The 26,841-nt window shown below is 44.0% G+C and overlaps 1 long non-coding RNA gene across 2 annotated transcripts in view; it reads right to left on the minus strand.

The window, feature by feature from the left end:
* Positions 1 to 17,124: 17,124 nt before the first annotated feature.
* The window catches only part of LOC133508091 (uncharacterized), a 52,040-nt gene continuing 42,323 nt past the window's right edge, over positions 17,125 to 26,841 (minus strand). For both annotated transcript variants that reach the window (XR_009796978.1, XR_009796979.1), the window contains exon 4: positions 17,125 to 17,961. This is a non-coding gene — a long non-coding RNA (uncharacterized LOC133508091). The remainder of the gene's footprint in view (positions 17,962 to 26,841) is intronic.

Genomic DNA, 26,841 nt, shown 5'->3' on the forward strand with positions numbered 1-26,841 from the left:
AACGGCTCGTTGCAATTGGCCGCTTGTAAATGACGTCAGCGCAAAGCCCTGACCTGATTGGGTAGTTTGGGTTTTCCCGAGCACAGTTGAGTGGCAGCGCTGTGAGCCGCTGTCAGTCAGCGGCGTCAAGGGCCGCCCAAGTTTCCCACCCCGGGGTGTGAAACCTCAAACGGCGCCTCCTCTCACTCACTCTCGCTCTTTCGAAAAGGGGCCGCCGGCTCCGGAGACAGCCGAGCTAATCACTTTATAACAAGCCATAATCACGAAAACCGGTTTCGTATGAGGACAAGAAATAACCCCTCAAACTATGGCTGTGGTTATCGTGCCACGTTTAATAGGGATTTTAAAAAAAGTTCTTATGTTTGAAGAGTTACATATTCCTTTCCAAATATTAGCCCTACACTTATTTTGTAGTGGTGTGACCTTAACGATTTATAATTACTTAACTACTGTAGAGGGTTTTTTTTTTTTTTTTTTTTTTTACGTATCTGAGTATTTGTTTTATTTGACAACTCTATGAATACTCCCTACATTTGAAAAATATATCTATGCTTTCTGATCTTCAAAACTTTGTCAAATGTTTGCTCTTTTCAACCTCCGCATAAAACGAAATGAAAAATGAGAGGTATAAGTCAACCGCAGTTGAGATCTTGATTGATTGATCTAGGTCTTGGGTACTGATAAGATGGAAAAACAGAGTGGGGGGAAGTGTCAAGGAGGAACATGAACCAAGGAGCACTCAGGAAGATGATGCAATATATTCTATGAATCACAATGGATGGCTTTATTTAAGAGAAGGGAAAAAAAACATTAATTAGATGATATCCGCTCCAAAATCATTTGTGGAGAATGCATTTTCTTGTACTAGCCAAAAAACCACCCACACTTGCATGAAATCAGATTCTCAACCCCAACACTCAACCCCCCCAAATAAAAGTTAGAAATAAGTAAATTGATCATGTGTGTTTATGTAACTTGTACTTTGTTAAATGTTTGTCTTATTTATATCTCACGTTACATGTATGCTACACTTGTTTTTTGTTTTTTTTTTTTTTTTTTTTTTTTTTCAAAAAGAATTCTGACCCTGGGTTGTGTGCCACAAGGTGACATCCCGCTTAGTTTTGTCATATGCTACTTGGCTTACCTCTTCTGAAAGCCACAAGAGATCCTATCCTTCAACCGCAATGAGTAGAAACTTTGACATGACACTGTTGTCAGCAAATTAGTGGAATTAAAGTTTATAGTAAGTTATTGTAAAAACCTTTAAACGTCTAACAGTGTTTACTTCAGTAAGGAATTGAATTAATATTTCTAATTTTACCAGAATATATATTTTTTACAGAAGAATCTGTACTTTTACTTACAGTGAAGAAAATAAGTATTTGAAAACCCTGCTATATTAAAAGTTCTCCCACTTAAAAATCATGGAGGGGTCTGATATTTTCATCGTAGGTGCATCTCCACTGTGAGAGATCCAGATATCTCAATGTATGATTTTTTAATGATTTATTTTTGTGATACAACTGCAAAAAAGTATTTTAACACCTGCCAATCAGCTACAATTGTGACCCTCAATGACCTGTTAGTCCACCTTTAAAAGTCCACCTCCACTTCATGTATTATGCTGAATCAGATGCAATTGTGTGAGGTCGTTAGCTGCATAAAGACACATGTCCACCCCATACCATCAGTAAGACTCAAACTTGTAACATGGCCAAGACTAAAGAGCTGTCCAAAGACACCAGAGACAAAATTCTACAACTCCACACGGCTGGAAAGGGCTACGGAGAAATTGCCAAGCGGCTTGGTGAAAAAAGGTCCACTGTTGGGGCAATCGTTAGAAAATGGAAGAAGCTAAACATGACGGTCAGTCTCAATCGGAGTGGAGCCCCATGCAAGATATCACCTTGTGGGGTCTCAATGATCCTTAGAAAAGTGAGGAATCAGCCCAGGACTATACAACAGGACTTGGTCAATGACCTGAAAAGAGCTGGAACCACCGTTTCTAAGGTGACTCTTGGTAATACACTAAGATGTCATGGTTTGAAATCCCGCATGTCACGGAAGGTTACCCTGCTTAAATCAGCACATGCCAAGGCCCATCTTAAGTTTGCTAATGACCGTTTGGATGATACAAAGGAGTCATTGGAGAAAGTTTTGTGGTCAGATGTGACCAAAATTTAACTTTTTGGTCATAATTCCACAAAACATGTTTGGAGGATGATGAATAATGAATTCCATCCCAAGAACACCATCCCTACTGTGAAGCATGGGGGGTGGTAGCATTATGCTTTCGGGGTGTTTTTCTGCACATGGGAAAGGACGAATGCACTGTATTAAGGAGAAGATGACCGTGGCCATGTATTGTGAGATTTTGTGGAACAACCTCTTTCCCTCAGTCAGAACATTGAAGATGGGTCGTGGCTGGGTCTCTCAACATGACAATGACCCAAAGCACACAGTCAGGAAAACCAAGTAGTGGCTCCATAAGAAGCATATCAAGGTTCTGGAATGGCCTAGCCAGTCTCCAGACCTAAACTCAATAGAAAATCTTCGGAGGGAGCTGAAACTCCGTGTTTCTCAGCGACAACCCAGAAGCCTGTCTGATCTAGAGAAAATCTGTGTGGAGGAGTGAGCCAAAATCTCTCTTGTTGTGTGTGCAAACCTGGTGAACAACTACAAGAAACGTTTGACCTCTGTAATTGCAAACAAAGGCTACTGTACCAAATATTAAGATTGTTTTTCTCGGGTGTTCAAATACTTATTTGCAGCTGTATCACACAAATAAATCGTTGAAAAATTATATCATATTATATAATATATTATACATTGTGTCTCTGGATTTTCTTTTTAGATTATCTCTTTCACAGTGGACATGCACCTACGATGAAAATGTCAGACCCCTCCATGATTTCTCTGTGGGAGAATTTGCAATATAGCAAGGTGTTGAAATACTTATTTTCTTCACTGTAAGTACAGAGTACAGTCAGTACTAATCTGATCTGCAACAACTCTTACTGCTGATAAGACTAGTACTACAAACACGATGCCCGTGTGAAACATAGAATGTGCCGCGACCTGTGTAATCAAAGTGCAACTCCACTCCCTGGTGCACCAGTGAACCAAAGAGTCCCAATTGAAAAGTTTAACATGGCCTATTTTAGGGCAAATGCAATGATCTGGCAATGCAACATATTTGTCTACATCATCGCAGGTACTGTGAAACAGAAGATGAACAAGAAGATTTTAAGGGCTAATAAAACTATTTGGTTGCCTGTGTGATTGTTTTGTATTGGTCCCACATTGCATTGCCATTAATCATGCTTGCAGGGACATAGGCATCCACACCTGCACCACTGCAGGCACTTCAGTGGGAGAGTTCCTTGTTCCTTCTCCAAAGACCGGTTTCACATTGCAATGCAAGTCTGAGTGAGTACAGCGGCCGACAGGTGATGCCGCCATCTCTCCCAAGCAAATTGTGTGACTTCATTGGGCAAGAATGAGACACTTTGTAAGGTTATGTCATGAAGCCATTTCATTTAATGTACAGAAGTTGTAGTCTTGATATACTGTACACTACCCTGTATTTTGAAACTCACAGCACCAGTGAACTTGACTCCAACATACTGTCAGTCCAAAATGGTTTGCTTAAGGCTGTACTATTTTCATCAGAGTGCATTTTGCAAAAACGCTTGTATTTAAACAAGCTCTGAAAAGAAGTAATAATTTATGCATGTTTTGAGCATTACGATAAACAAATACCATAGAAGATAATGTCCAATGCTTACATATTTGAGGTATTCTCTTATTCATCTCGTCAGTGTTTACAAGCAACATGAGAGGAAAACTCCCACCCCAGTTGGCCTAAATATGCTAGTTGCAGTATTTAGGTGCTCTTACAACGGATGGATCAGGTGCTGTGGGATCTATTTTAAGGGAACTGTTGGTATGATTTATTCAGTGTGTGACTTGCTTTTAATACCTTAGCACACAAATAACTAATTGAGCAGGCCACTAGGTTGAAATTTTGACCAGTATACCAACTGTAGAGCTCTGCACTCTTGCATATTACACGTACTGTACATGCTGGAAAATAGAACATAAATTCTGTCACCAAACATGCTCATTTTCCATTCAAATTCCTTGTGGAATTCAGTAGCACGAAACAACCTTCTGAGATATTTTCCTCAAAGCTCCAAAATTTCACACGGCACTGTCTTGAAGTGATTTTTACAGATTTATAACCGTTATGAGCCCTGCAAAGAATTTACATGGACAGGAATGCATTAACACCATCTGCTACCATAACTTGTTCGTCTCCACTCATGAACTCCATGGGCTTTTGTTTTTGCTGTGTGAAAATGTGACTGACGAGATGAGTGGACGTGTGCCTACCATGACAGTGCCCTGTAAAAGCGATAATAACTGCACCAGTTGAGCCCTTGTCCATTTTGTTCATGGACGTTTTTGATGCTAACCTTTTTGGGGTTTTCACTGTTGGAATAGACATCCTGTACTATTCTCAAAAATCAGTCTCCACAGGAAAGCAGGCATAAAAAGGTGTATGCCACTCAGGTACACACTTTTTTGGGGGGCAGCCAGAGAGACATCATGATGTCAGGTAGATGGTTGATGGATGTGAAAGGCCTGAAGGGGATTCATCATGCTTGTCTTTCTGGAATCTTCAAAGATAACAAACCATCTGCTGCAACGATTCATCAACTATCAAACAGAGAGGCGTGAAAAACTGCCAACTGGCCATACTGGGACTGGATAGCTAACAGGTGTTACAGGAGCATGGAGATTCCTCACTAATAGGAAGCAGAAATGCTTTTTTGTCAATACCATGTTCTCGCCCGGCTAAGCTGCAGTCCAGATGTAGAGAAAGGTACAATGAATGATAACAACGTTTGTCATGACACCACTTATGGAAATGAGTTAGGCTTTGTTAAGCGTTGAGCAAAATTAGACTTTGCATACAGCTTTAGCCTTTGCCATGTCATCTCTAAAAGTATGCTGGGACACAATGAAAAAGCTCAAGATGGCTAGTGGTAGCAGATCTGCCACACAGTTCTGAGATTCTAGGTTTGAATCTCGGCTCCAACCATCCCGTGTGGAGTTGGCATTTTCTCCTTGTGCTTTTTTGTGAGTTTTGTCTGTGTACTATACTCAAGCTTCTTCCTACATCCCAAAAACCTGCATGTTAGAGACTAAATTGTCTATTGGTCTGAATGTGAGTTTGACCAAATGAATGTCTATACAGTATTTGCCCTGCGATTGGCTGGTGACCAGTTCAGTATGTACTCCGCCTTTCGTCCAAAGTCAACTGCAAAAGGCTCTCCTGTATTCATGACCCACAAGCCATATAAAAAAATAGTTGTCTGAGTAGTACAGTACATTTACAGTACTTTGTTTTTTCGATGTCTCGTCAAGGTGAAGCTTTTACTAAGACATTCACTGGTTTGCAAAATTTCCTCATTTTTTTTTAACCTTACTTAACTACTCGAATGCGGCAAAATTTCCAAAGCTCTTACAGCACAACACAACCATTTTTGTATAAATTAGAAGATTACTTTTAAAAAATATATACACTATATAAAGCTCTATGAAGTATTGAGTCATGAGATTGTACATATGTACCTTCTTTTGTGGACAGAGAGGATATCGCAGTATCAGGTTTCACAGTTTTGAAATTTGAACCTCTCGAAAATGATCCTAGAGTAAATTTTGTTAAATCTTCACCATGTAGGTGGAAGGCTTTTTCCCATAAAGATCCCAGTATTGTCTAAAAACACTGGTAACATTAGCATGTGGTAGCAGTTGACCATAATTTGCCATTGATTTCTGCACAGTCTGTTCAAAGAAAGTTTCTTGATGAGCTTGAACTGTGGAGTCACAAGAAAAAAAAAACATCTGAAAAAGTGCTTGAAGAAATGATCTTGGTGCTGTTTGACACCTCAGCACCATTTGCAGGTGTCCAAACATTGCATTTGCTGACCTCTCTTCTCACAATATCCTTATTTTCCATGCCTCAAAACTACAAGTGTGAGATCAGACGTGCAGTTGATCGAATGAGGAGAACTTTTCTGTGCCAATTTTCTGTCATAAGTTAGACTGGTATCTCGGTGTCGCGATGGCAAGTGATGAAAGACACGCCATTCCGCAACCCTAACCTGACCTGTTCTATCACATGGTGGGTGTGGGCAGAGGTGTTCTCCCAGTCTGTTATGCTAACAGTTTAAGCCACAATGAAGGTATGCATTGTTGAAAGTATGAGCAAAATGGCGGTTAATTTCCATGTCTTTTCAGCAGGTGTTTACTTGTGTCAGCACTGCGCTGACAAAGTTGAAACAGTGAAGCCGTACACGGACGGGCAACTTCTGCATATTTGGCTGTGTTTGTTTTAATAAGCCTCGTCAAAAGGAAATTTCATAAGAGAAGTGATGGCCTGGAACTGTTTTTGTTCCATGCAAGGAGAGGAATGTGCTTGTTTCAATCTTTGAAAGGTGACCTCTGTGGTGTACATCCGTGGCAGCCAAACATCATTTTGTCTGCCAGCACGCTTTGTTTCTCTGTTTTTACTGCAAACGCATTTGAACTACCAAGGCGTCTCAAACTTGCTCACATAGGACTTTTGTTGACAATAAAATGACTAATCGCTGACCCAAGTGCCCATTCTTTCATTCGAGCGGGATGTTTTAATATGAAGGCTTATAAGATACTCTGCTTTTAAATATTTCAAGTTTAGGTGTTTCTCTAACTTCAAATGACATTGGTGGTTTACACAGGCACAGCACATTTAGACAGCTACTGAGTGGTGTAATTAGCCAGCTAAATTGGAGTGACTCAAAAGACCAAATTAAATTAGGATCTTTAAGGACGCCATAGGCCAGAGGTGGAAAATTCCATTGAATTAAAGTAACTATATTTTTTTATTTTACAGAGGGCCATATAGCGTCTCTTGTGTTGTGTATGTTTATTACCATGTTATTACACATCATTACTTTATGTACTGTAATAAAAAATTACTGTATATCGATATAATTTCATAGACATCAGTATTAGTGTTCACTGATGGCGTGTCCATTTACTCACAGATCAGAGAAGACGTTTCCCCCCAAAACAGGTTTAATCCACGACTTCTGTTCTGAAATGCATAACTACAATGATTAAGAGCTGTAGTGCGCTGCATGCACACTGGAACATTCAATAGAAGCTTTATTTATGACAGACTTCCTTTTATATATTCAAAAAGAGGAAGAAAAGCACTCAGCATGCTGAGATTGACATTCCATCAGTGAGGGGGGGAAACTTTTCCAGAAACCTGCTTCACTCGCCACTGAGACTTCCTCATTAGTAAAGGCTTTGGGAACACTTGTATGGCAATGTGCACTACAAAGAGGAGTGGGGGGACGGTCCCTCTTTTTCCCCGGTGTTGCCTTGCTCCTGACAAAATAGGCCCTTAGTGAATAGCGGAGGCTAAAGCGGAGCTGAATGAGGATGGAGGAGTGGGGCTCGCTCATGCAGAGAGTTCCCGGCCTGTTCTATACCTGCTTTGGAGAAAAGAGCGACCAGCTGCTTCTGCTGAGCTTTTTCCCTGGCTTCAATAGAGACATTGTGAAAAGAGCATGAACAGGGAAGCTGTAAAAGGAGGGAGTACGGACTTGGGGAATGTTAAAAAAAAACAAAACAAAAAAAAACAAGTGTAGTACTGGGAAGCAAAGGAGCTACAGCTTTTGCATATTGTTATGCCCCGACTGTGCATTCTGCTCAATGATTTCTTGCAGTACAGAGAGGAGCAGCAGCTTACTTTAAACAATCATCATGGAAATTAGCAAATTATAATGAAGCAGTTGGTGACCCCATTGTATGGGGCAGTTGAAAGGGGTGATTGACTCTGGAGCTGGGAACTGCGGATGTGGGTCTATACAGCGATGCTGAACCTCAAAGTGAACGTTCTTAATGGTTCCTTTACATATTAACAACGACCAAGTTAAAACAGTTTAGGTTTTCTTTGCTGTTTGTAAAGTACAGTGGACAAAGATGAAAATGATCCCTGTTGCAAAAACAAAAGAGAATGTTGTAATATACATCCCAGGCCAGGCCAGGAGTGGATGACAGCACAACTGCTTTAATTCGAAACCAACTTTTGAACAATAAACTGCATATGAATGAGTTAAGATCAAACTCTCTTCTAGAAACAGCATTGTGGTGAATGTACTTCACTGCACAAGCTTTAAAAGTAGAAATGTGGTGTGTACTGTTGTTTTGCGACTCAGCCGTCCTCTGATAGAACACGTAACACACCATAGTCTTCTGTTTTCACATACTACACGGCTTATACTGTAAAAATAGTGTCACTTTCAATAGTATGAATAGTATAAATGTAAACAGCCCATGTGGAAGGTCTCCAGAAAAAAAAATATATTTTTATAATATTCTCCTACCTTTGCATCGTCCTATAAATATCTCCTGTGTCTAAGTGTTCTGTTTATGTTTTTTTTTCAATGTATGCCTTGTTTCCTTTTTCCAATGGCTGCCATGTTATCAGAGGTGAGAAGACTAAAGACCAAATATTGTACTCAAGTAAGAGTTCAATAAGTACTTTATCAAAACATGACTCAGGTAAAAGTAAAAATTAATCATCCAAATATTTACTTTAGTAAGACTAAGCAAAGTACTCCATGAAAAAAACAACTTAAGTAAACTTCTGAGCAACTTCAGATTTTTTTTTTAATCAAGGCATCAAATGCAATTTAAAAAACAGAGAAATAATACTACATGGGAATTGACATACAGCTGGCACCAATGTTTAAGTCCCCCAGAAACAATAACACATACCTTAGCCCTACAGAAACATTAATTCATTTTCCATTATGCTTATCCTCACAAGGGTCACGGGACTGCTGGAGCCTATCCCAGCTGTCATCAGCTAACCCCAAACTAGTTGCCAGTCATTCGCAGGGCACATAGAAACAATTTAGAGTATCCAATTAATGTTGCATGTTTTGGGGATGTAGTAGGAAACCGGAGTGCCCGGAGAAAACCCACGCAGGTATGGGGAGAACATGCAAACTCCACACAGGCGGGTCCAGGATTGAACCCGGGTCCTCAGAACTGTGAGGCAGACGCTCTCACCAGTCTCCTCACCGTGCTGCCATGGAAAATGTTCCTTAAAGGCAATGGAAGAGGAGTCTTTCTGTTTGTATGAATATGTGTGTGGCTGTCTTTCGCCAAGGACTACTGGGAATGGCGAATGCTTTTAAAAGTACAAGTTAAATTCTTTTCAGGGATTACAAGACCCTTTTGCCAGTCACTTCGGCTCAATCAACTTGCAAGATGTACTGTATATTGATTTATAATACCCATAGTCAGGAATTGTGTAAGTTATTAATGAACAAATACATCATGGTAAAATTCATTATATTGAAAAAAATAATATATTGGACAGGAACGAGTTGTTAGCGGCTAACCAGCATGTTTAACCAGCAGTTTATTCCAGAAGGGAAAACAACCAGATAAAGTGTGATTCGCAACTTAAACAAATACCCAACATTTTGACATTACATGCTCGTCATGACATGCCTCAGGAGTTTACAGTTATGGTCGTTGTTGGCGTACTCATGAATCCTCGGGCTAATGCAAATAAAGCTGCCGACATCGATGCACATCAAAACAAACATTTAAATAGCAAGCCATTCCACAGGCAATGAGTCTGCCTCTTTCATAAAAGGCAGAAATTTGACCTGCTTCTACCAGCTTCTTTCTTTTGTTGTTACTTTTCCAGATTGGTATGGATGAATAACTCAGTTGTGAGTGTCACGACCCATCGATACGGAGGAGGATCCAAATGCAGGACTCCGGAGACACAGAAGCAGTTTGGGAAAAGTGTTTATTCAGTTCAAAATCAGGGATCAGGCAGACAGTCAAGTGAAGCAGCGGTAGTCAGGACGTCGGGCATAGAGCGCAGGTTCGCGGGCAGGTAGGCGTCGGTACATGGGAGATCGATCACAGAAGGCAGGAGTATCAAAGACGTCAAGCTTACGGGGTCGGTCGGAAGACAGGCAGAGGTCGGTACATCAGGGTTCACGATCAAGAATACGGGAGTGCAGGAACGGGGTATGAGTTGCGACGATCTGGCCAAGACCAGTCGTCCCCTGGGTCCTATAAATATAGGGTTTAATGAACGAGGACGAGGCGCAGGTGTGGGCCTCCTGATCAGCGCCGGTGTGCTGGGACCCGCCCAGCCAGGGCTGTACCGGCAGGACCATGACAGTGAGAGTTGGAATAAAGTCTAATGATCACGTTGCCGTTAAGACAAAAGCAATCTTGGTTCCCCTATTACCGATATTGCATTTTTTCTGCCCTGTGTTCTTCCATCCATTCATCCATTTTCTTCGCCGCTTATCCTTACAAGGGTCGTGGAGAGTGCCGGAGCCTATCACAGCTGTCCACAGGCAGGAGGCCGGGTACACCCTGAACTGGTTCCCAGCTGCACTCACAATCACATCTAGGAGCAATTTAGAGTGTCCAATTAATGTTGCATGTTGTTGGGATGTGGGAGGAAACCGGAGTGCTCGGAGAAAACCCATGCAGGGAGAACATGCAAACTCCACACAGATGGGTCCGGGATTGAACCCGGGACCTCAGAACTGTGAGGCCAACGCTGTACCAGCTATTCAACCGTGCCGCCGAAACTTGTAATCTTAAAACAAAAAATACATCAATGCACATTTCATGCAATAAAATGTAGTGTACAGTACTGCTGTGCATGACACTATGTTCAAGAGTTTTAAAATGTGTTTAAGAGTACGCAGAGTGTTTATAAGAGGATGGTAGACATTAATAACAGTGTAGGGAAGATTAGTTATGTTTCGGGTAGGTCTATACAACTTTACAATGTGTATAAATAACAACAATAATAAAAAAAACAGTATGTGGTCCATAAACCTGGCAATAAACCAGGGATTGTATTCATGTACTTTGTCAAATTGCACCTTCGCCATTGATGCAAAATCATACACTGTAAACTTGATCTTTAGGTTATCGTGGTACATTGACTTATGAGTTTTTGTTGAGGGAGATAGTCTGTATGCACTGTATGTCAAACTCATGTCTTGACCCGTGACTGAAAGCAGACGTCAGTTGACCAGAACCGGCCACTTGTCATTAATTCATCAGAGACAACGATAAAACTATCACCCATACACCCACCATGTGGGTTACATTAACATTCTCCTCCACCTTGACAAATGTTGAAAGCAACACAAAACACATTTACGCAGGCATTTGGCACGTTGTTAAATGTTCAAATTTTGGTTATTTGTTAGTACAGAAGACTTGATCTTCTTTCTTCTTTGCCTTTCGGCTTGTCCCATTAGGGGTCGCCACAGCGTGTCATCTTTTTCCATCTTGGCCTATCTCCTGCATCTTCCTCTCTAACCCCAACTGTCTTCATGTCTTTCCTCACCACATCCATCAACCTTCTCTTTGGTCTTCCTCTTGCTCTTTTGCCTGGCAGCTCCATCCTCAGAACCCCTCTGCCAATATACTCACTCTTTCGCCTCTGAACATGTCCAAACCATCGAAGTCTGCTCTCTCGAACCTTGTCAGCAAAACATCCAACTTAGGCTGTCCCTCTAATGAGCTCATTTCTAATTCTATCCAACCTGGTCACTCCGAGCGAGAACCTCAACATCTTCATCTCTGCCACCTCCAGTTCTGCTTCCTGTTGTTTCTTCAGTGCCACCGTCTCTAATCCGTACATCATGGCCGGCCTCACCACTGTTTTGTTAACTTTGCCCTTCATCCTAGCAGAGACTCTTCTGTCACATAACACACCTGACACCTTCTGGCAGCTGTTCCAACCTGCTTGGACCGGTTTCTTCGTTTCCTTACCACACTCACCATTGCTCTGGATTGTTGACCATAAATATTTGAAGTCTTCCACCCTCGCTAGCTCTTCTCCCTCTAGCCTCACTCTTCCCCTCCACCTTTCTCATTCACGCTCATGTGTTCTGTTTTACTTCCAGTCTAACCTCATCTGTCAGCCTATCCATTACCACTGCAAATAGGAAGGGGCTCAGAGCTGATCCCTGATGCAGTCCCTCCTCCACCTTAAATTCTTCTGTTACACCTAAGGCACCTCTCACCATTGTTCTCCTGCCCTCATACATGTCCTGTACTATTTTAACATACTTGTCTGCCACACCAGACTTACGCATGCAGTACCACAGTTCCTCTCTTGGTACTCTGTCATAGGCTTTCTCTAGATCCACAAAGACACAATCTAGCTCCTTCTGACCTTCTCTGTACTTTTCCACTAGCATCCTCAAGGCAAATAATGCATCTGTGGTACTCTTTCTAGGCATGAAACCATAGTGTTGCTCGCAGATATTGACTTCTGTCCTGAGTCTCGCCTCCACTAGTCTTTCCCATAACTTTATTGTGCGAATCAACAACTTTACTGCTCTAAAATTCCCACAGCTCTGAACATCTCCTTTGTTCTTAAAAAATGGGAACTAGTGTACTTTTCTTCCATTCTTCAGGCATCTTTTAGCCCGCTACTATTCTGTTGAATAAGTTGGTCAAAAACTCCACAGCCATCCCTCCAAATTGCTTCCATACCTCCACCGGTATGTCATCAGGACCACCTCCCTTTCAACTTTTCATCCTTTGTAGTGCCTTTCTAACTTCCCCCTAACTAATCATTGCCACTTGATCCTTCACACTTGCCTCTTCAACTCTTCCTTCTCTCTCATTTTGTTCATTCATCAACTTCTCAAAGTATTCTTTCCATCTATTTAGTACACTACCGGCACCAGTCAACACATTTCAATCTCTATCCTTAATCACCCTTACCTGCTGCACATCCTTCCCATCTCTATCCCTCTGTCTGGCCAACCTGTAGAGATCCTTTTCTCCTTCTTTCGTGTCCAACCTGGTGTACATGTCTTCATATGCCTCTTGTTTAGCCTTTGCCACCTCTAACTTTGCCCTACGTCGCATCTTGATGTACTCCTTTCGCCTCTCCTCAGTCCTCTCAGTGTCCCACTTCTTCTTCGCTAATCTCTTTCCTTGTATGACTCCCTGTATTTTGGGGTTCCACCACCAAGTCTCCTTCTCCCCTTTCCTACCAAAAGACACACCAAGTACTCTCCTGCCTGTCTCTCTGATTACCTTGGCTGTAGTAGTCCAGTCTTCCGGGAGCTTCTGCTGTCCATCGAGAGCCCGTCTCACCTCTTTCCGTAAGGCCGCACAACATTCTTCCTTACTCAGGTTCCACCACATGGTTCTCTGCTCTATCTTTGTCTTCTTAATCTTCCTACACACCACCAGAGTCATCCTACACACCATCATCCTATGCTGTTGAGCTACACTCTCCCTACCACTACTTTACAGTCAGTAATCTCCTTCAGAATACATCGTCTGTGTCATGATCCAGCCGCTTCAGCACGAGCTGTGCGGGTGCCCGCGCGGCTGCGCTAATTGGGAGGCGCACACGTGCGCCTCATGCGGGCTGATCATCCCCTGTATATATAGGACCCGGTGACGACTGGTCCTCCTCGAGTTCGTTGAGCTTTATGTCCCGTTCCAGCACTCTCGTATTCCTGATTGAACCTGTGTGTACCGACCTTCGTCTGTTCTCCGACCAACCCCGTAAGCCTGACTCCTTCGATACTTCTGCCTGCGTTGATTGTTCTCCCGTGTACCGACTCCTGCCTGTCCGCTCATCTGCTCTCTCGCCCGACGTCACAACTACCGCTGCTGCACCGGACTGCCTGCTCGATCCCCGACCTCGGCACGTGACAGAACGAACTGGCCAATACAGGACCCAGCAGGAAAGACCCGGCGTCGCCGGGACCGACGCAAAGTAGACCGTCTGCCGAAGGACCAAGCCTGTCCGATCCGGGTAGGCTCCCTGATGTCCTCCGATTCCGTGTCTTACGCTCCGCCAGCGAGGTATGAATACGTCCCGAACACGACCCGTCCGGCTCCTCATATTCTTCTGGACTCGGACTTTTCGGAATATGAGGAGGACCGTGATTTGTATGCCGGGCTGCCTGAGTACGACTCCAACGACTTTGATTTTGAGTCTCTTTGCCCGGCTTTTGATCCCAGTCAGTTTGCCCCGCCTTCCCGCGTTTCCAGCACCCGAGCGACTTCGCCTGGTAGATCCAAGTGCACCTATCGGTACGAGGGAACCCGCTTGGCCATCTACCCGGGACCTCCGCGTGGCGGCCAGAGGAGACTCCCCGGCCGGGCGCTCCCTGGTGTCTCTCGCTGCGCGGCAACGAAGACACCGTCCTCCCACTCCTCACCGGTAACGGTGAGACCGGCAGACCCGCAGCTGGTGGCGAAGCTTCCAGCCCAGAGGGAGGAGGAGCCGCCAAATCACGAGGTGTTCCGCCGCAAAATGCGGGCGGAGATAGAGAGGCAGAGCGCGGAATTGGCGGCTCTCACGGCCCAGGTCCGGCAAGGATTGGCGAACCAGCCGAGCTACGCTGACGTCGCAACGGCGACGGACTCGCTGCTGACTCAGGTTCACGTTGTCGTGGAAACCGACCCGCCCCCTTGCCAAGTGCACGCCACAGTGGGAACAGACTCGCCACCTCGCCAAGTGCATGTAGCTGTGGAGTCTGACCCGCCTCCTCGCGATTCCCACGTCGAGGTTTTGGCGGTTCCGAGCAGAGCTCACGCGGCAGTTGGAACTGACCCGCTCCCGAGACACGCCCACGTGTCAGTTTCGACTGACTCTCCGCCTACTCAGGTTCACGTTGCCCTGGAAACGGATTCGCCACCGCGCCACGCCCACGTTGCTGTTTCAACGGATGCACTGCAAGCTCACGTGACAGTGGGGACCGACCCGATGCCGCCTCATGTTGCTGTCCTGGAGGTGGCGACGTCTCCACAGCCGCCTCTCGTCCGTGCTCTGGAGTGATAGTGGCGACCGGCCCGCGGCCGCTCCCCGTTCCTGCTCTGTCGGCGACCGGCCCGCGGCCGCTCCCCGTTCCTGCTCTGTCGGCGACGGGCATGCCCTCACGTTCCTGTCCAAGAGGTGGCGACAGTTCCCCAGCTGCCTCACGCTCCCGTCCAGGAGGAGGTGGAGTTGGTGATGCTGCTGCCGCCTTCTCACGTTCCTGTCCAGGAGGTGGCGACGGGGTCGCTGCCTTCTCACGTTCCTGTCCAGGAGGGGGCGGTACTGGTGCTGCCTTCTCAAGTTGCTGTCCAGGAGGGGGCGGTACTGGCGCCGCCTTTTCAAGTTGCTGTCCAGGAGGGGGCGGTACTGGTGCCGCCTTCTCAAGTTGCTGTCCAGGAGGGGGCAGTACTGGCGCCGCCTTCTCAAGTTGCTGTCCAGGAGGGGGCGGTACTGGCGCCGCCTTCTCAAGTTGCTGTCCAGGAGGGGGCGGTACTGGCGCCGCCTTCTCAAGTTGCTGTCCAGGAGGGGGCGGTACTGGCGCCGCCTTCTCAAGTTGCTGTCCAGGAGGGGGCGGTACTGGCGCCGCCTTCTCAAGTTGCTGTCCAGGAGGGGGCGGTACTGGCGCCGCCTTCTCACCTTGCAGTCCAGGAGGGGGCGGTACTGGCGCCGCCTTCTCACGTTGCTGTCCAGGAGGGGGCGGTACTGGCGCCGCCTTCTCATGTTCCTGTCCAGGAGGAGCTGGGGAGTTCTGTGGAGCCACCCTGGAGCTGGAGAGACTACGGGAGGGTGGTGGTCATTGCTCTGGTCCTTCTCTCCATCATCCTATTCGCTCCAGATGGCTCCCAGCCGCTTCCTGACCAAGCCTCGGTGGCGACCAGTCCCTGGTCGTCTCGCAACCACGGCGTGCGAGGTTCTCATCCAGAGCAGTTGCCTGCCTCGTTCTGGTTCCTGCTTCACCGTTTGGTTCCTCACAGAGGTCGTCCGCCCGAGTCGCCCCGTGGGGACCCTGGTGCTTGGCATCCGGGTCGTCCTCCTGACCTGTCCAACCGGACGCCTCGTGTTTGGTGGCCTGGATGGCCACCAGTCTGGGGTTCAGTGGGGGGCGTGCCCTCCTCCGGACCCCCTTCCGCCCACCCCTGCCTGTGTTATTATTGTCTGTTTTTTCGTTTAGGCACGTCTGGGAGCCGTGCCTTTGAGGGGTGGGGGGGTACTGTCATGATCCAGCCGCTTCAGCACGAGCTGTGCGGGTGCCCGCGCGGCTGCGCTAATTGGGAGGCGCACACCTGCGCCTCATGCGGGCTGATCATCCCCTGTATATATAGGACCCGGTGACGACTGGTCCTCCTCGAGTTCGTTGAGCTTTATGTCCCGTTCCAGCACTCTCGTATTCCTGATTGAACCTGTGTGTACCGACCTTCGTCCGTTCTCCGACCAACCCCGTAAGCCTGACTCCTTCGATACTTCTGCCTGCATTGATTGTTCTCCCGTGTACCGACTCCTGCCTGTCCGCTCATCTGCTCTCTCGCCCGACGTCACAACTACCGCTGCTGCACCGGACTGCCTGCTCGATCCCCGACCTCTGCATACAATAAACGTGTCTCTTCTTGAACTCCCTTGCGTCTTCCGAGTTCCTGCATTTGGGTCCTACCTCTTGTTCCGATGGGACGTGACAGACTGCACAAAATATAATATAATCGGCATATAATGAACTTTTCTCCTTGAACTACCTTGCATCGTCCGAGTCCTGCATTTGGGTCCTACTCTCGTTCCGATGGGACGTGACACCAAATGCAGGACTCGGACGATGCAAGGTAGTTCGGGGAGAAACGTTTATTATTTCGTGGTCGGGGATCGAGCAGGCAGTCAGGTACAGCAGCGGTAGTTGGGACGTCGGGCGAAGAGAGCAGGTGAGCGGGCAGGCAGGAGTCGGTACACAGGAGAACGATCAAAGCAGGCAGAAGTATTAAAGGACTCAGGCTTATGGGGTTGGTCGGAGAACAGGCGAAGGTCGGTACACACGGGTTGTCGATCAGGGACACGGGAGTACTCCAACGGGACATGAAGCTCATCGATCTGGCGCTGACCAGTCGTCATCGGGGTCATATAAATACACAGGATAATCAGCCCGCATGAGGTGCAGGTTTGCGCCTCCCAATCAGCGCAACCGCGTGGACACCCGCACAGCCCGGGCTGGAGCGGCAGGATCATGACAACCAGGGCCACGACCGAACTGGTATGGGATTCTTTAGATGAATGCTCATATTTGTTTGGCACAGTTTTTACGCCGGATGCCCTTCCTGACGCAACCGTCTGCATTTCTCCAGGCTTGGGACCGGCCTACAGATTGCACTGGTTTGTGCCCCCATGGAGTTGCATTCGTACACAAGACTTGATAATGTTTTCAATATCCTATATCTGGTAGCCTTTGGCAAAAGTTACAGATCTCATGAATGTGGATTTTCTGGGTGATTTTCAATCATGACTTGCTCTAATCATAAACATTGTATGTAATTGTTCAATTCAACTTTGTGATTTGGAGGCCGAGTTGTACACATTACCATAGAGACAGCTGTCATTAGGTCATGACAGCTACTGACAGGATGTACTTCTTCCTCTCCAATGTGGCTTCATTCAATTTTGGTGTGCTTTTTTTTTAAACTGCAAGCTCATCAGTAATATCTGGGGCATGACAAAGTACTAAATTTCAGAATTTATTTCAGCTCTTTTGTTCCGTCTTTTTATAAAGTTTTGTTTTTATAAAATCTAAAGTTGATGATAATTTTGGATTGAACTACAGCGCTCCCATTTGTGTCATTTTTTTTAAGTCCCACGCAGACAATGGATTGTCATTTATCATAACAAATCAAGTAAATTGAACTTTTGACAAAGAGATGCATAGAATTGTTCCTATTATTCTTCCTGACCCGGCACATTGTTTAGCTGGAGAATTCTTTTATTCTTCTTTCACTTCTGTCCTTGCAGTCCACCCGCAGTCATGCCTACAATTTTGTTTTCTCGGCAACTTGGGTCATAGGGGCCAGCTGCAGAAATGACAGAGATCTGGTTAAAAAAAAATGATGTGAGAACAAGGCACACAGAAACATATTAGGAAAACATAATTGGTTCTCTGGTCCAGACCAAAGCAGAAAATAATGCATTTATGCATCATACATTTGCTGTTTCTTCACTTATGATTTACACGAGTTTTTCAAGTATAAGTGGGATAGCAGACGTTGCACAATAAATAGCATACGGATAAATTTGAAAACTACTAGGTAGCGTTGGTGACATATTGTGTATCTGAACACAATCTTGTTGAATACTCTTGCATTCTGATTCATAACGTATTGATGTATGCACATTTCTTCATACACATTCATTTAGCTATTCAGTAACTACTCTGTGCCTCAAAGGACTAATTATTTCAAATTATTAAAGCAAATATCCCAAAACGGCCTAAATTGCATGCAAAATTATCACCATTTAACTTGTCAAATACATGATAAAAAAAGTATTGAAACAAAATAATATCTCAAAACATCTTTGAGGATATTTCAAATCATACATTAATCCGATGATTGTGCTGCATGTGTCTATGCCAGAAATGTCAGACTTGTGTTGACAAAGATAATTAGCGTCTAGACACCTGTGTGGAAGCTCCAAGTCAAACACACCAAAGATGATTAAATTGTGAGCATGGTAGGAAATTAACCTCAAGATTAAAGTGTGACGCTGTGTTCTGAAGTCTGGCCACTTGGAAGGAGAGATGATTGATTATTGCAAATGCTTGATTTCAGTTATTGCTGCCAAGGATGGCACAATGCGTTATTAGGTTCAGGGCCTAATTACTTTTTCACAGAGGGTCATAAAAGGTTTGGAAATTTTTTTTGTGTGTACCTTAACAAACTGAATTTTCATTTGAAAATGGAATCTAGGATTTCCTTGGGTTGTCTCTGAGTGATACTAAAATTAGTTTGATGATTTGAAGCCTTTGTGTGTGATATGAAAAAAACCTGAAATCAGGGAAGCACTTCAGTGAGGGGTATTGCTTTGGTCAGTCTTGAGGGGGCAGTTGGTGTATAGGTGACTTCCAGGTGACGTCACATCCGTTTTGAATTTTTTTTGGCCGCCATATTGGGAGGTCTCATTTCACTGGTTACATTAGATTACATAAGATGCTTTTTGACTTCTGAGACGATGGTGCACACGTGTTGTGTTATTGGCTGCTTTAACAAGTCCAGCAAAGAAGGGAACAGACGGTTTTTCCGATTTCCGATAATAATTACGCACCAAGGACCCCAAACAGGAGAAATGTCAAGCAAACGGCAAGCGAAGTGGCTCAGTAATATCTCGCGTGCAGATCTCACTCGTCCCACAGTTTCAAGTCGTGTGTGCAGTGATCACTTCATAAGTGGTAAGTTTAAGCCTAGTATTGCACTTTGACCATATCCTCCTACCCCTATTTTTACATGTATGTGTTGTTTGCTACTAACGGTGTTTGATCGGTCTACATGTACATGTACATCCAACTCGGCCGCCGATCGAAATCAGCCGCCAGTGACAGGCTTTTCATCTACAGTTTAGGATACAAACATATGAATGTGTGTTGTGCGTTTGCTGTCTGTAAACGTCAAATTATTTTTAAGAAGGAAATATACCGTATATATATTAAAAACAACACGAGTATGCATATAGCACCTACCACCTACCAGGGCATCATTCACGCTAGCACTAATACAACAGTAGCGACTTTCTATATGCTGACATTTGAGTAAGGCAAATGTGAACAAATAGAAAGCCGCTACTGTTGTATTAGGGCTAGTATTACTATTAGGGCTACATTCAGACATTCACGCTATAATTTGTTAGTGCTTAGTAATTTACACCTTGAACAATTTAATTATTTTCACATTACTTAATGCTCCTTCAAATAAATTTAAAAGATGGTGTCATATTTATTTGTCATGGATCTTTTTACCAAATCGGTCCGATTTGTCGGACCTGAAAAGGCCTTAATGGCGAAGCAGAAACAACAACAACAACAGTGAGTTACGCACTCTGTCCCGGGTGATTACAAATTACTTACTCGGGCAACAATTAAAACCTTTTCTTCAGACAACGTTTTGCAGAGGACACTCTGAATCCACCCGCTTACAAAGTAATTGTAAGCCTCCAAGGACTTGTAGGCCTTCATCTGTTGGTTAGTAAGGCTGTTGGTTGTAAGCACCAAGTAGTTCACAATGTCGGGATATTCCACTCACAACATTTTTCAGTTGCAAAATCACCCTTCGATAGACTATATGGGTCCAGATCCTCACATAAACTGATTTTCTGCCTGTAGTAGGGTTTCAGATCAGCCGACAGATCCTCGAAATACTTGGAAAACGCCATAGAAAGCGCAGATACAATGAACGCGATGCTGGTATGTAGACAAACTTTAAGAACTGTTTACAACCTCCCAAAATGTCCGACACACAAAAAATTCTTACCCGCAATGCACTTGCTCGGAAGTTGTGCAAGTGACCTATTAGAGAATTTCAGCTAAAAACTGCGAAATAAACCTATTTTAAGAACCGCACTAACTTATGAGTTAGAGTGATTGCCCATTACCATACTAGGCTAGTGCACCCAACTCACAAGCAGTGGGGACAGTTGTCGTGGGGATTTGAGGACAGGGTTAGCTACCGATCCCCACCCCAAACTACCGATCAAAATGGCGGACGCAGTGCGGCCGAAGCATATTATGAGCGATTCCCCATAGTATTTCTGTTTCCTTTCTGCTCATGGTATCAGAAATATCGACAAAGAGCGTACAGAAAGGCCTGAATTACTTTCAACAGGGATATATTCATGATGTCAAGAGGGAACGGCAGTTAAAGTTTCTGCAATGTGTTGGCCATACGTCCATGCGAAAGAATCAACCACCTCATAAACTAATGTTGGACATCAAATGCGATAACATTTCTGATGGCTGTTGTTCATGCAAATCAGGGTAAGTTTGCATTTTTACTCTACATAAACATGTCGATTCGAAATGATATCCACGTTCATAGTGGATCATTAATTTAAATAAATTATGGCAGTATGCATCTCTGCTATCGGTCTGAACGTACGTAATATACATGTAAATGTAGCCCCAAAATATTTGTATTCACGTGATGTGTTTAATTATGGATTAGGATTCTTGAGAGCAGAGCCAAGATGCGGCTGAAAGCTTTGAGTTTCGCCCGGCTCAGGTAGCGCTTCCTTCTTCCTCTATAGGTGTTACACCAACTATTTGAATAGCTTACCTTGGAACAGATGGCTTTATGCTGATTTATATTCGATACGTTCAGTTGGTCGTGACGTCGGCCACCAGCCTTAATCCACCATTTGCATTTATCTAAATTATGATTTGGGTTGGGAAAGCGCACTAGCTATCCTCCCAGTAATCTCTCTGGATAGGGGTCGTCTCCATTACACATTCCCCAGCCACATCGAACCACCATATTTCAGAATCGGATATAAGCAGGACTATACCCTCGCAATTCAGAGGCTTAAAGTAACCATGCGCTCTCATTGTTTGTGGGTAAAGGTTAGCGGCTTCAGAAAATGACGCTAATTGATTGGTCAAAAGGGAGCTGTCAATCATTCTCATGCATCCATTCATTGCCACCGTTATGGTAATATTGTTTCCATTTTGTCATCTCGCCACAGCGTGAAATGAAAACTCACATCATGGTAACAGTAATGAGAGGCATCAAACAGGTCTCAATGTGACATTGCCAACTTTGTCATAAATCTAATTCGCCTCATGAAGATTATCCTGCACAGTAAACACTGTGGATTTCCTGATTGCAGACTACATCAAGTAGACAATTTATACAGACATTTAATGAAGTGATGAATGAACTCATAGAATGAATCCATGTATAAAATAATAATGCATATTTTAAGAATCAGAATCAGTTAACTGCGTCAACCCAATGTCTTGGTTTATCCTTCTTTCAGGACCTGACTTTTAAACAATCAGAATGACACACAAGGTTACGAATGGACTGGAATGTGGAAATGCAATGCAGTACGTTGTCAAAGCAGAAACATTTGATGTGCACCACAGATAAATTGTTTGGACAACCCTCACACCCTCAACCTGTTTGCTTGATGTCAGGCTAGGACTACCCACAGGACTCACATGCAGATTACTTCAAGAGTGCAGGTTTTATTATACACACCGATAACCTTTAACAAGCTGACAAAACAATTGGATTTGAAAGTATTCTAGAAATCCAAAAGGAGGACCAGGCTCTCCTTAGGATCTATCCTTGCATAAAAAACTGAAAAAGAAATCACCTCAGGAGGGAAAAAGAAGAGTCAAAATACATAAATGCTAACTTCAAAGGCATTAAACCAAAAGTTGTGTGACCAAAGGAACCAACTAAGCCAAGTAAATTACAAACTAAAAATTACTCATTTTGAGGTTCAAAGCTATATTGCAATAATGGTTATGATCAGGGGCTGAAGACATGACCAATGGACAAAGGCGCTCTGGAACTAGACAAGGGAGACACAGAATAAGCAAAGGAGGGTAAAGGGGCACAGGTTGAGACAATCAGGAATAGCAAGTGATCTGAAACGAGAGTAAGGTTAGTCATTCAAAACAAAACGGGAAATGAGCAGACAAAAAACAAACAAACAAACAACAAACAAACAGGACAAACCTCACCACCGAGTGACAATGAACCAAATATTACTTTGTTAGCATTTCACTGACTTGCTGAATGAAGTGTGTAATGTTTTATGCCGAAGAGTCGGGTTAGTGATATGTAAATGTGCGATGTCATGCAAGAGAAATGTTTATTTGGCTATTTAAATCACATCGAACCTTTAAGAAAGAGCACTGGGTTCCATTACAAGCCAAGTTAAATGAATACACTCACTCACTTATAAAGATTACATTGTTATTACTCGTGATCTTTCCAAGTAAAAAGTACTCACCCTGCTTTACATGCGGACGATTCCACAATTTTATCCTGTTGGATTTCAATATGAAGTTTGTGAGGCGTCAAACTTTTTTGCATCCATCGCCAACATTTCGCTGTAACTCTGACATTGCGTTCTGCTCTGTCCAAAATCTTAATTCCATGTATATATCTTTGTGTGAAATAGTTGAGACCTCTGTAGAAATCTCTTCGACAAGTCCGACGCATTTGGCAAAAAACATACCCCAGTATTATCTGGAATATGCGATAGAGAATCCACTTCAAACCTGTTCTGTTCAGTCGGCATTTTGGAAGATAGTGGGAGATGGCAACTATAGCCACGGGGGTGGATCTGAAGATCTCCAGTCGGAAAGGTCCATTAAGTGCGAACGTTTGTGTGATTGCTGGAGGTGAAGATCCAGAAGATGGCAAAAAAAGCAAAACAATGCAAATAAGACAAGTTACCTGCATAATCAGACTGACGCCTACATTTTTTCAACATTTTGTTCCATATGTAAATCCCTCCAGATCTCCAGAAATTTAGTTGTTAGACTTAATGACTTCATTCGTGTGGATTTTTTTTATTTTGCTGCCAATATGTTCCGTCATTTAACGCAAGGGTTACATTTAAAAAAAATTAAGGAAAATGTGTGCCGTATTTTTTTTCCATTTTTTATTCCATTCATCCATTTTCTTTTGCCGCTTATCCTTACAAGGGTTGCGGGAGCGCTGGAGCCTATTGTCATGATCCTGCCGCTCCAGCACGAGCTGTGCGGGTGCCCGCACGAGCTGTGCGGGTGCCCGCGTGGGTGCCCGCGCGGGTGCGCTGATTGAGGCGCACACCTGCGTCTCATGCGGGCTGATTAGTCTGTGTATTTATATCACCCCGATGACGACTGGTGCCCGCCGGATCGTTGAGCTTCATGTACCGTTCCAGCACTGTCGTATCCCTGATCGACAACCTGTGTGTACCGACCTTCGCCCGTTCGCCGACCAACCTTGTAAGCCTGACTCCTTTGATACTTTTGCCTCCCTGGATCGTTATCCTGTGTACCGACTCCTGCCTGTCCGCTCACCTGCTCTCTTCGCCCGACGTCCCAACTACCGCTGCTGCACCGGCCTGCCTGCTCGATCCCCGACCTCGGCATATAATAAAGGTTTCTCCTTGAACTACCTTGCATCGTCCCGAGTCCTGCATTTGGGTCCTATCCCCGTTCCGATGTTTCGTGACACCTATCCCAGCAGTCAACAGGAAGGAGGCAGGGTACACGCTCCATTAAGCCACACTCAGAATCACACCCTGGTGCAATTTAGAGTGTCCAATTAATATTGCATGTTTTTGGGATGTGGGAGGAAACTGGAGTGGCCGGAGAAAACCCACGCAGGTACCAGAGTAACATGCAAACTCCACAAAGACAGGGCTGGGATTTGAACCCCAGTTCTCAGAACTGTGTGGCCAACGTTCTACAGCTGCTCCACCGTGCTCCCAACATTCAAGTAAAATAATTTTATTTCTAAAACTGATCTGAGGATCTGGTTAAAAAGATATTTTCATGGACCTTTTGCAATAACACCACAGACAAATAGGGCTTCACGAACCCCTGGTTAGGGGAACCATTGTTCGTAATTTATGTTACGTTTGAGTTGCAACGTCTTATAATGTCATGACTCACGAATGGGACGTTTGTCGTATTTTGACACACACTTATATGAACAGGAATGTACAAGAGTACATGTAGGAAACCCACACAGGCACGAGGAGAACATGCAAACTCCTCACAGGCATGGCCAAATTTGAACCCGGGTCCCTCCAAGCAATGTTCCCTCCAACTTTTTATGTCTGAGCAAACACACTAAGGCTCTGAGCAGTCCCTTTGACCACTGTGAGCAACATCAGATGTGTCATCCACTGAAGTTAAATGGCTTATTAAAATAATTTGATTACAGCATTTCCATTCCCATCAAAACATTTTTAAGAACAATTTTATTTAAGTTTTTGCAAACTTACAATGAAAATGTTAAACTTTTGTTCTTTTAACTACACAAAAAATACATTGTTACCAAGCCAAGACAAACATAAACTAAATGTAAATTTGAAAGCCCACATCCAAGTTTATTTCATTTTTCTTTTTAAAATTCACAATCGTATCCCCAGCTTTCTTGGTGTAAAACTGAATTATTGCTTGCACAATTTTATTTTGCAATGCATGCTGACAGAGGGGGCACGGTGGAGCAGCTGTAGAACGCTGGCTACACAGTTTTGAAGACCGAGGTTCAAATCCTGACCCGGGTTCTGTGAAGTTTGCATGTTCTCCCTGTGCCTGTGTGGGTTTTCCCCGGGTACTCCAGTTTCCACCCATATCCCCAAAACATGCCTGGTAGGATGTTTGAAGACTACTAATTTGCCCATAGGGGAGTGCAAATGTTTGGATGAAAGAGTGAATATGAATACATAACTAGCTTATGAGGCAATTATTGAGTCTATTCATTTCTTTCAAGATTTGTCAAGGTTTACCTTGTTGTTTTTGGCATTTGACGGCTTTTTTCAACACATTTTCAGCGAGCACTTACATGTATCTCTTTGCGTGAAGTCTGCACTCAAGTAGGATACCATTTCTATGAGAATAAGATGAGCTTTTTATCTATTGAAGCATTAATTATAAACCTCTGTAACTTTCATTCAAAGGTATATTTTAAATCAGAACTAGAGTCAAGTATTATTGTAAACCACAAGATATCTATATTTTATATGCTTTATTTGTATGGCTCGGCAGCACCTGAGACTGCCGAGTTGCCATACAGCTGAGTTGAGTGGCTGGGTATCGACTATCACGTGGGCAGCTATTTGATTATTAATTGACCGATCTACATTACAGTAGCGGGAATTTTAAATCCATACGTTTTGCAAGCCTTATACCATTCATTTCCTTTTGCATTCAGTCAACATGCCGCATAGTTGTCAAACTCATTTTGACCATTTGGATGTTGTGCATAATGCAAGAGAAAAAAAAATATTGATTTCATGGGACCTTTAAAATAGTTAACTGAATAAGGTCAGTCAAATTATCTGAATGAAATGTGCAGTGTCTGTAGAAATAAAACTTCACTGACCACATACTATTCATACAACAAGATGGATAGAGGAGAAACGTGTGCAGCAACAGGTTTAAGTCTGTTTTGGCCCAAAGCCAAAACAACGGCAACAGTCGTGGGCCATTGCTCCACAGGTGCAACTCGGTAAGAAACTAGGGAGGCGGAAACTGTAGACCTTGGAACACACAGATAAAAACAAACATTGAGCTGTTCATCGGCGGTGGCTTTTCCTCACTGCTGTCGCATTTTTACTGGGCAAGCTCCCCTTCACAAAGCTACTAAACAAACAGTGCCATGTGAACTGCTGAAAACAGGGCTTGTTGTGACGTGTACGTGGTGAGTGAGTGAGTGGACATTCCTGGTATTGAGTCTGCTATTTTTTTCTCCAGATGTTTTGAGAAGCCTGCTCACCTGTTGAGCCATGACAACCAAACAAATGGCTTCCATTTCCGCCCTCCGCGGCCTTTAACCTCTCAGCTTTGAGTTGCTTGTATGAGAAGCCTTTTTGGTTCACTAACATCTTTCCCCGCTCGAGCAGCTAAAGTGCTTAGCTGTTTAACACATGTGGCTCCAATGCAACTGCTCACAAACACCGCATCTCCTTTTGTCATGTCCTGTTCTTTAGACACATGAATGCAGATCAAATATTTCACAAGATTGGCAAACTTTGGACTTCACTTCTATTAAAGTCTTAAACATCACGTGTCATCCCTTAAAGAAATGAGCCTCAGGTCTAAGATCTTAATGGTGAAAAGACACTTTTAATACATTTTCATAAAGTACCATCCATCTAAAGCAACAATTGTACTGTAAAAGGATGTGATTTAAAAAAAAACAGATCTGATGGAATTCAAAAGACATAAAAGG

This window comes from Syngnathoides biaculeatus, chromosome 10, assembly GCF_019802595.1.
Source record: "Syngnathoides biaculeatus isolate LvHL_M chromosome 10, ASM1980259v1, whole genome shotgun sequence".
NCBI lineage: Eukaryota > Metazoa > Chordata > Actinopteri > Syngnathiformes > Syngnathidae > Syngnathoides > Syngnathoides biaculeatus.